This window comes from Balaenoptera physalus, assembly GCF_965194825.1.
Source record: "Balaenoptera physalus genome assembly, chromosome: 10".
In the NCBI taxonomy this organism is placed as follows: domain Eukaryota; kingdom Metazoa; phylum Chordata; class Mammalia; order Artiodactyla; family Balaenopteridae; genus Balaenoptera; species Balaenoptera physalus.
The window spans coordinates 101,478,445-101,489,790 of record NC_138889.1 but is presented as its reverse complement, the minus strand read 5'-3'; the positions used below and the strand labels follow the sequence as shown (position 1 = coordinate 101,489,790).

The following is an 11,346-nucleotide window of genomic DNA, read 5'->3' as shown; positions in this document are numbered from 1 at the left end:
GCTCGGCCGTCCTTAGTCTTTTCTGCATGCGTGCTCAGTCTCCTGGTCATCCAGGGATATGTGGAGGGTTTATCAAGCCTCTTCAGGGCTGTCTTGCTTATGGAATCACCTTGTTAAATTTCTGGTTAGTTCTCTGGTCTGTTGCTTGCTCCAACCAGGACTCCAATCTCCAGGTAGTAGAACCACTGGGCTTCACCATGTACTTGCCACCAGGATGGCTAGTTTTACTGACAGTGTTGACGGGCATGGGTTTTGGCTTTCTACTTCCAACCAAGTGAGCTGGCTCTGGCCGCAAAGCTGCTGGGCTGCGGGGGAAGATGAAAGCTGCTCCAAGCAGGAACATCACAAACTCCCACCGTTTTTACTCAGAGTTTAGAAGTTTTTCATGAATTCCTTGTATGGCTTTGGTTGATTTCCAGTGCCCAGAAATAGTTATTTAGACAACTTTGTTTTTAGTATTATAGTTGCTTTTTGGGGGAGAGGATTTGCTGACCTCCTTATCTGTCATACCAGAAGTCCCACCTTCTGTCTAATTAGAAGGTTTAGTCCATTTATTCAATACATTTAGGGTAATGAATGTTATGGCTGGTTTTAAATCCCCCTTCTTGGTATTTGTTTTCTATTTGTCCCATTGGTGTATTTTCCCTCTCTTACTCCTTTCCTGCCTTCTTTGGGTTAATCATCTATTTTTTAGCAGTCCATTTTAATTTCTCTACTGGCTTTTAAAATATAACTCTATGTATTTTTTGGCATCACTCTAGGCAATACAAGTATCCTAAATTTACCAAGTCTACCTTGAATTAATATTGCATTGGTTCATGTAAAATGTAAGAACCTTACAACAGTAAAATACCACTTACCTCAACCCATCTCCTGTGCTAGTATTGACATATACATTAAATACTCATATGTAATTTACCACACAGTAAAATGTTATTATTTTTTCCTTGTAGACCCAAATTTCCAACTGGTGTCATTTTTCTTCAGCCTAAAGAACAAGAACCTCCTTTAGCTTTTCTCATAGTGCAAGTCTGCTGTCAATGAATTCTCTCACATTATGTTCACCTAAAAATAACTTTCTTTCGCTCTAATTTTTGAAGGATATTTTTACTGAATATACAGTTTAGGAGGACTTATTTTTCTTTCTGTATTTTAAAGTCATTATTCCCTTGTCTTCTTGCCTCTCTTGTTTACTACGAGCAGTCAATCGATATTTGTATTTTTCCTTATTTTTTTCTTTGGCTGTGTTTAAGATTTTCTTTTCATCTTTGATTTTCAGCAGTTTGACTATGATGTGTCTAGCTATGGTCCTCTTTGTATTGATCCTGTTTAGGGATTGCTGAATTGCGTGGATCTATAAGTTAATTTAAAAAATCGAATTTGGGAAAATACTGGTGATTATGTCTTCAAACATTTTTTTTCCTGTCTATTCTCTCTTTCCCCTTCTGGGACGTCAATTATATGTATATCAGCCTGCTTAATATCATCCCAGAGGTCACTGGGATTTTGTACATTAAATTTTATTTTTTCTCTATTTCAGTAAGTTTTAAGTTTCAGGTACTGTACTGTAATTTTCTGTCCTACAATTTCTATTTTTAGCATCTTTCATTCTTCCACTGTGATTCCTAGCTTTGCACTCATTATGACCATCTTTTCCCTTAAGTCCTTCGACATATTTATAATAGCTGCCTTAAAGTGCTTGTCTGCTAATTTCAACATCTGGGTCATTTTAGGGTCTGTTTGAATTGATTGTTCTCCCCGCCCCTTGTTTATGGTTCAAATATGTAGTAATTTTTTATTGTATACCGACTACTTTGAATGATACATTATATCGAGTCTATGTTTTGCCATATTCTCTTATGGGTGTTGATTTTTGTTCTGAAAGGTTAAGTTACTAGTGAATCTCTTTGGTCCTGCCAGTCTTGATTTTATTCTTTTATAGGGTGGGTCTATATCATTTTTGAACTTAACTCTAAGGCATGATCCTTATTCCTAAGGCCTGGATTTTTTTTTTTCTTTTTTCTTTTTTTTTGAGTTCTTAACTGAATGCCTGAGGTTTCAGCAGGTTTCCTCCACCTTGGCAGTCCCATTCAGCTCTTAGCTTGTCATCAATCTTTGCTCAGCCTTGCAGAGTCTTGCCCTGTGCATACACAGCCCAGCCTGCCCCTAAGAACTCTCCATGAGTCTCCACACAAACGTCTGGGCTACTCTCTCTGAACAGCTACTTGACCCTACACATTCCAGTTGCTTCAGCTGCCCAGAACTCCCACATCTGCCTTCTTAGCATGGTGAGATTACAGCCCCCTTTGGGCTCCACCTTGATGCACCAAAGTAGGGAAGTGTGTGCAGTCTGAGAGCTGGGTGATTGTGGGCTTGCCTCTCAAGGATTATAGTCGTGTGTTGCCTATTGTATAACGCCTCAAAACATCTGACTCATATATTTTGCCCTACTTTATCATTGTTTTCAGCAGGGGGGACAAGGTGGAAAAATCTCACTCCATCTTTAAACTAGTTTAATTATTACAGAAAGGTTAAAGTTCCTTTTATAATATCCCGGTATCCCAGTGCTTAGAACAGTACCTTAAACAAATATTTACTGAATGAATTAATCAATTGCAAAAAGTAAAAATATCATAGGACTTAAATTGCAAAGAAAAAGTATCTCTTCTTTTATCACCCTAGTTCTTTTCCTCTGCTTTATCTCCTGTTAGTGTTTCTTGTATATTCCTCCAGAGTTTTTCTATGTACGTAAGATTACGTGTGTGTACAGAATATTGTTTTCTCTCCTAAATAAATGCAGTCATTAAGCTATTCAGTGGTTTGCCTTTTATTTTTGTTTTCTAAAACAGTATATATCTTGAACACCTTTCCATACCAGCACATACAGACTTTCTCATTCATTTTAAAAGCTGTGTCGTTTTCTGTAGCATAGATATACCATAATTTAGTTAATCAGTTCCCAGTTGATCTATCTTTCTACTTAAGCCTTCTCTAGGTAAGAAAACAAAAGCTCACCTGACCAGCAGGCACATCTCTGGACACTCCTTTGATTGAATTTAACCTCCTTTATCCTGTGGAGCTACTGTGAAGCAGGGCTCACATTTGGAAGTGTTTCTGCCCCCACGTGCAAATGACTGCCACATACGGTAGACGGTAGATGGAGGTGGGTGGCGGAGAGGAGCAGAGAATGTCCTGGGGGGGCACTGGAGAGAATGAGAGAGAGAACAAGAGGTGCTTTCTGGCTTAGGGTGGTGGTGGTCAGGGAAGGCTTCATGGTGTTGGTGTCATTAGGATTAGATCAGATATGGAGGTAGGGTCTTTTGAAAAAGGCTGCTCCAGCTGAAGAGAACAGCGTGGGCACAGGCACAGACAAGGACCCGGACGGGGAATAGAAGTAGACCTGAGCATCATGCAAGGCGAGGGAAACAGGGAAAGAAAGCTGGGGAAGCAGTTAGGACCAGGGGGCAGTGATATTAAGTGCCAGGCCCAGGAACTGAGCAGGGACGGAGAACTTTCATAAAATTTCTGCTTGGGAAGGGATTATTGTAAGGCTCAGAGGACTGGATTGGTAGACTAGGGGCACTTGCTAGAGGAAAGTCTCTTATAGTAAGAGCAAATTTCCACAAATTTGTTTTGTTATCTGGGTCCGTTTCCCTCCTCTGTTTGTCCCTAGTTCCCGGCTCTGCGGTGTCTGGGCTGAGGCGACCGTGGGCCCACACCGCCTCCCTGTGTTGGGTTTGTGCATTGCATGCAGCACAGCGGCTCCCCCGGGGCGGAAGGGGATGGAGAGGTCAGGGTGTCAGTCGTGTCCCATGATGCTCATCACCATCACTCACTAAGTTTTTCAGTTGGGAGACTGATTTCATTAGCAACGACGTCAGGACGAGCACTCATGTTCCTTTCCACACACAGAGTCACCATGAGGGGCGGGGACTGGTCTACCTGGAGGACCTGCCTCTACCAGCCTCCTGGGCTCTAGGCAAGGGGTGGAGACCTCTGCCTGTTCCCGTTGGCATCCTATCCCCATGGCATGGTACACCTTAAGATATGCTTACCTCTTTGACCAAGGGGAGTGATATTTTTTCTCTCTTCTTTGACCTTCATATTCTTTTCTAATTACAATGAGAATCTCTGAATTCATTTCTGGGTTCTCAGGAGGACTTCCTATGAGAAGAACAAGACAACAAAGATAGGTTCAAAACCATCCCTAGCACAGAGGGGTAGCTGTCCCTAACAGTCATAGCTCCCTCACTGCCCGAGAGATCAAGTTCAATGTCTTCAGCTGGACTTCAAGGTCCATCAAGATCTAGCTGTACCTTCCTTTTGAGCCTCAGCTCTTGACACTTCCCTTCTGTGTATCACATTTCAATCCAAATCCCTGCACATGTTCCCTCTGCCTGGGATACTCTTTGTCCAATCTTTATTCTGGCCCATGTCATCCTTCTGGAGAGCTCCTATATACCCACCAGACTCAGATCAAATATACCACCTCTGCAAGTCTTTCCTGAGCCTGAAGTTAGCACCTTCCCTGGAGTTCAATGATTTGTACGTATCTCATTTCAGTCTTCTTAATGCCTAATAACAGTGGCCTGGCATAGTGTAGGTACCCAGCGAATATTTGCAGGTGAAGCATAAATGGTCCCAGGTCTGGGAGGTGGCTAAGATGATGGATAGATAGTGACTTGAAGAGGCAGAAGGTTAGAGAGAAGGAAGCAGAATAAGAATAGGTTCGTGAAGGGCACTAAAACCCTGACTGTACCCTCAGCCAACACCAAGGAAGAGAGTTGACACTCCTTTCCCTCTGGACGTCAAAGTGGGTTTCCTTCTATCTCCAGGGTCTCCTTGTCAATTTCCTCCTTAGTTCACACCCATGTCTTCACTAACTCTGCCTACTCCCCATCCCCAACTTGGGATTGACCTTGGGAGCCAAGTGCCCTGGATCATATTGAGCCCTTGAGTACTTTCTCCTCGAGGCCCAAAGGCCAGGTTCAAATCCAGGATCCACAATTTATTTATTGGCCTGGCGTCTTAGGCAAACTCCTTCATCTCTCAGAACCTCAGTTTCCTCGACTGTAAAATCAATACAGTGATATTGATTTTCTCTGTGTGCCTCAAGAGGCTGGCATGAAAAATCATACTTGATAATGGATATGAAATTGCTTCCTGGAAATTCTATAGATAATTATTATTATAATGGTAACTGATAAAAATAAGTGCATGGAATATGCTACTCCCTGCATTCTTTCCTGAAAGCTGAGGCCGAAAGAATGGTAGACTATAGCGAGAGACAAATATGTTGAATCAATCTGAAGAAATGAAGCAAATCTTTAAAGCTTTTAATCCTCCCTTAACAGGAATCAGAGTGGATTAGACTCTGAATCCTTGCAGCTCCTGTATCTCATGCCACCCTGGAGGCAGTGTTGCCTAAAGGTTAAGAGTATGGGGTTTGGTGTCACATGATTTGGGTTCAAATCCCATCTCTGCCAACTGGGTGGAGTTACTTAAGCGATAGCTTAGTCTGTTTGTGCCTCAGTCTTTTTCGTAAAATGGGAATGATTTTAATAATGGTACTTATCTGTTTGTCTTGCTGCAACTAGATGCCGTGATCCCTGTAAAGCACTCCGCACAGTGGCTGGCGTACAGTAAATGTCAGCTTTGATCATTTCCTGTTAGCTTCCTGCTCATGGGGGTTGACGGTTTTGCGTTTGCTCTCACCTTGAATAAAGTGACGAGGCTCAGTAATGACCAGGCAGAGAGCAAGGAAAAAAACATCTAATGAGATACTGGCTAGTAACTGAGGGTAGAAAGGATCTTAGCAACTCTCTAGTCCAATTCCCTCATTTAAAAAATGGTAAAACTGAAGCCCAGGGAGGAAATAAATATTTCTCCCAAGATTACATAAGCAATTCAGTTCAGTGTATTGACTATTTTCTCATGCTTATTATACTCCAAGCATTATCTGCATTTCTGTGGATAAGTGGATCAATAAGAAACAGTTCTTGCCTTTGCACAACTTTCCCCAAAGTGTGTAACATGAAAAATAAAGTTATCATGGTCAGAATTGAACCCAGAAAATGCTGGATTAAATAAAATGAAACAGGTTTTTTTGGTTTTTGCTTTGTGCTTTGCCCATCTCTGAGAGGGAGTTTTCCATATGCAGCATATGACAGAAGTTATTTTTTTTTTCCTCTTGAGTCTATCTTTGGGATTTGTGCCCTGTGGCACACCTATGAAAAATGTGACTTTAGCTAGAAGTTCACAGAGGGTGGGGATATATGAAAATGGATTTATAAGAATTTCATTTGCGATGAGGCAGAGGTGGGATGCAGACTAGTGCTCAGGGGACCTACCTTGAGGGCATAGAGCCCTCTCGCCTCTGTCTTGTGCTTTTACGTAGATCAAATCTCCTTCCGAGGAACACTTGAGAGCAGTCTCAATCAATGTCCAAGAGCACACACTTCAGGAACAGCAGTCTTGTAACTAAGGTGTTGAAGGAAGAAGAAACATCAAGAAGATGAGATTGAGGCAATGACCAGGGCAGGATAAGGATGCTAGCTACCACTGACGTGATGCCTGCCATGTACCCAGCCTCCTTTTACTTGTTACGTTACCTACCCACATTCACATATTCAATTCTCATATGAACCCTTTGAGGTCATTACTATTAATACCCCATTGTACAGATGAGGAAACAGGCACAAGTGGTGCATTGACTTGCTCACTGTCATCTAGCAAATGAGTAGAGGACCTGAAGTTCAAATCTAAGCGATTGGCTCCAGTCTGGGCTTGGAACCAAGATAGGGGTAGGGGTTGCTTTGGCTGCCGTATGTATTTCTCCTTGCCTGCATCCTATGGACAGGTGTAGGACTAGTTATCCAGGAAGTGGATCCTGTTTTGATCTGCTGTGTGGTTACAAGTATTGGGGTGGAGGGATTCAGCTTGGAATAGGCATCCTTCCTGCTTGTGTCTACCCTTCTCCATTCCGAGGATTTTCTCAGATGCCACCTTCTCTATGTTTACTGCCTTCTCTATGCTCAGTATTTTACTAACGCTTGCCTGGGGCACTTGCTGTGTGTACCTTGTTTCCAAGTTACTGGCACAGATCTACTGATGCCCCCTAGACAAATTATAGCTGTTTGAAGGCAGAGGCAAGTTCTTATTCCTATGCGCAGATTGCCCACCTCAGAGCTTTGCTCAGTCATTGTTGTTAAATGAATAAAAGAATGAATTCAGAACCATTGAAGAGAACCTAAAAAACTCCCTGAAAAGTGGAAATACCACATGTGGAAGTCATTTAGTGCTGTTCCTGAAATATTTCCATCTTCCAGGCACATGATAAAAATGGCATTCCTTTACTTTCTTTGAAATTGTAGATGGCCATATAATCTGTTTTGAGAAATGAAATGTGAGCAGAAAGGGAATGAGTGTTACCTCTGGGGAAGAGATTTAAGAGTCAGTGTACAGTTCATCACGTTCTTTCTCCGTCATTATGATGGCAGTGTTTCAGGTGGTGACTGCTCCACCAGCCTTAGTGTGGGAGTGGCTTGGAGCAGAGGCCCTAGACGACCCCCATGGACTTGTGGCACAGGTGAACAAGGAACATTTGTGATTTTAAGCTACAGGATTTTTTTTGGGGGGGTGGGTGATGAATATGTTTATTACCAATTGTAGTGATGATTTCAAGGGAGTATACATATGTATAAAAAGTTATCAAGTTGCACACTTTTTTTTTTTTTAATTTTATTTATTTATTTATGGCTGTGTTGGGTCTTCGTTTCTGTGCGAGGGCTTTCTCTAGTTGCGGCAAGTGGGGGCCTCTCTTCATCGCGGTGCGCGGGCCTCTCACCATCGCGGCCTCTCTCGTTGCAGAGCACAGGCTCCAGATGCGCAGGCTCAGTAATTGTGGCTCACGGGTCCAGCCGCTCCGCGGCATGTGGGATCTTCCCAGACCAGGGCTCGAACCTGTGTCCCCTGCATTGGTAGGCAGATTCTCAACCACTGCGCCACCAGGGAAGCCCTCAAGTTGCACACTTTAAATATGCAGTTTATTGTATATAACTTATATTCTAATAAAGCTGTTAAAAAGAAAATATTCAAATCCATATTTATTTTGAGGGCTCAAAAAAAGGCAAAAAATCTTAGATTACCCTAGATGCTATATTTTTATTCTAAGCAAGTATTTAAATATTTTCTTCATATAACATTGCTTATTTTTTTATGTCTTTTGATGAGCAGGATTTCGTTTCTGACTTGAAAGATCAATAAAGAGAATTATTATAGCTCTTTTTGGGGAAAGATTACTATATTTTTAGTTCAAAATTACCTTCAGGTAACCAGGAGTAATCTATCCTGTGACACCTTACACACACTGATAGAGAAGCTGATCTGATAGACGTCAAAAACAGGAGCTATCGTGTTGGATGAAGATTGCTACTAGCATGATCTACTCAGGGAAAAATAACCTTTCATAAGGTACGGGGATTTTAATGCTGTTTGCTGTTGCAGCATAACCTAGCTCATCCTGACTGATGTGTCATGGGAGAACTTCTGGGGGTTGATTCTGAAAATGAACATCACTGTTGCCAAGCATGAGGAGAGAGCAGAGAGGAAATGGGATCTTGAATTAGAGGCAAAGATCTGCTATTATCAGTTCAGAATCCAATCTGAAGAATGGCAGAGGGGTAGAAATGGAACCATACGGACTGACAGCCAGGAAGATGCCAACTGGAAATGGAAGGGCCATTTGGTCTCTGCACCATGGCTAGGGAGGTGGTGAGGAGCAAGGCTTGTGGGTGACGTGTGAAGGGATGGGTGGGTGGTGGGGTGCAGAGGTCATAACAGTGATGCATGTTCTATTCTGTTCGTTTAGTGTTTTTCAAATTTTGAATTAATTGCCATTATTTAAAAGTCCAGATTTTTGACTTCTCTGGAAAAAGCAGAAAATCTGAGTGATGTAGTATAAGTATATAGTATGAAACTTTCTTAAGACACAGTGTATATGCTGTAGGTCCCTACTGTCTGTGGCCATACTGGCTTCATTCATTTCTGTACTTGCCCGATCCCTGGAACCACTGGAATGGGAGATCCCTGTATGATTTGGACTTGGGAACCTAATTTCAACCTATGTTATATCTATTAAATGTTATTAGAGGCAAAATAGTGCACTTCCATCTCTGGATGGCAGCTGCTCTTTCCAGCACTAAGGCAAGATTGTCTTAGGATCAGTTTCAGTGCCTAAGAGAACAAAGATGTGCAAACCCTTTACATATTTTGCTGAGAAGAAGACAAAATGATTCTGGGTTGAGACTCAAGATAGAGGCATTGAAACCAGGGGCTTTTAAAAGTGAAAATGGCTTTGGGCAGAGGAGATTGGGTGGTTGTTGGTTCTGGCTCTGTTTGCCAATTAGCCATGGCCACTTTCCCTTTCTGCAAATGGGCTCGATTGAGAGAAGGTGAGGGTGAGGTCTGGGCAAGGGAAAGTGGAAAGTGGGCAGAGTGAGGGCTGTGGAGAGGTCTGAGCCTGGAGGAGAAAGTTATATTAAGGCTTCAGAGAAACTTTGGCAAAATTGTTTCGGCTCAGCAGATGAAAGAAGATGTGGAACAAACACAGGGAGAACAAAGGCAGTAGAGGAAACCCAGGCGGGCTCAGGAGATAAGTCAGGGGAAGAAGACAAAGGCAGCTAAATTTAAACAGGAGAGAAAAGATGCCTCACCGGGGCCAGGAGCGTCTATAAATATCTGGAAGGCAACAGGCTCCAGAAAGAAAGGAAGAATTATTCACTGTCTTCCCAGATGTAGGACAGAAACAGAGGCCAGAAGGAAGCCGGGACGGCGTCAGGCTGCTGGACGCAGGAGAATAAAGCGGTGTTTGTGCTGCAGTAGGAACTGGGCAGTGAGTGGGGACACTGGCTCCTGAGCGGCTGCTCAGAGTGGGATCTCTTCCAGGCCTCCCAAGGCTGCCTGGCCTGGGGCCCTTCAGAGACCACTAGCCCCTAGCACAGATGCATCTCTGCTGACACAGAGGAGCCCTGTAGGAGCAAAGGAGTACACTTGGCTCTAGGTGCCGAGATTGACTGGTGGCCTTCGAAGTCCCTTCCCTTCTCTAGCTCCTGTTTTCCTCTTTGTAAAATGGGGGAAATGGCTGGTAACCTACCAGGGATAGTGTGAGGATCAAATGAGCCTTTGTGTGTGAAAGGGCTTTGGAAGCCCTAAAGCCTGTGACAGTTGGAAGATGTTTGCTCTGCCTGATAACCACCGGCCTGCGTTTTCCAGGCCCTGTGGATAAGCTGGTCAGGGGCATTGTTAAGGGGTAGGAAGTTTCTCCCTTTCCAGTTTCTCTCCGTCTCTCCCTCCTTCACTTTCACGATCCCTTATGTTCCCTCTTCAAACATTCCTTGATGCACTGGCACCACCTGAGGCCCTGGAGATATGCCTCAGAGCAAAGCAGAGCCCCTGTCTTTAAGGAGTTAATGATTCAACAGGAAAAGGAGGACATGAACCCAGATCACTTCCTTCTGGTGTAACAGTGCCACAGCAAAGGCAAAGGGCTTAGCCGCAGGTGACCAAGGAGAGAGGTGCGGTCCAGGGCAGGAGGAACAGCATGTAGCCATGTGCAGAAATGGGAACAGCACACTGTGCATTAGGGAACCACAAACAGTTCAGTGAGGGCTGTAGCATGGGCTGTGTCTCCTGCAGAAAGGTTTGAGATGAGGCTGGAGGGGGACCCGGGGCTGTGCTGTGCAGGGTCTTGCAGGCTGGGCCAATGATGCTTATTCTGTCAATAGAGGGGATTCACTGAAGGGTTTGGAGCAGGGAGTGCCAGGACGCCCTTTCCATTTTAGATAGCTCTCTCTGTAGTCAGTGTGGGTGATGGACTGAGGTCCGTGGTCTGAGCAGAGCACTGCCCCACTCCCTGATATGCATTTGCCAGGGGCGATTTGAGAAACCTGAGTCACCAGCACTCATGGAGAGAGGGAAAGGGTTACTCCTGGGGCTGAGCTGAGACTGATGGGTGAAAGTGCTAATTAGCAGAGGGCAGGTGTGCAGGAAATTGCTGAGATTGTGCTTCCTGCTTAGGCTGGAGATAAGATACCACTCCCATCCCATATTTCTCCTTGGAGGAAACACCACCCTGGGGCCCAGTTTCCATAACCCGGGAGCAGGGCCAAGTGCCTTCTCTAGCTCCTTTCTCCTGCCTGTTGGCATTTCTGTTTGAGAAATGAAGGGAGTGGGCTTGGTAGAATAATGTCATCATTAAAGTCCCCAAATAAGATGACCATGTTGTATCTGCGTTTCAGAATCTTCCTGGAACTCTTCCATCTTTGCCGCTGCCTCGCCTAACTTACT

The 11,346-nt window shown here is 43.8% G+C and overlaps 1 long non-coding RNA gene across 1 annotated transcript in view; it reads right to left on the bottom strand.

Moving 5' to 3' along the window:
* Positions 1 to 586: 586 nt before the first annotated feature.
* The window catches only part of LOC309668488, a 46,940-nt gene continuing 36,180 nt past the window's right edge, over positions 587 to 11,346 (bottom strand). The window contains exon 2 of the long non-coding RNA XR_014268250.1: positions 587 to 6,480. This is a non-coding gene — a long non-coding RNA (uncharacterized lncRNA). The remainder of the gene's footprint in view (positions 6,481 to 11,346) is intronic.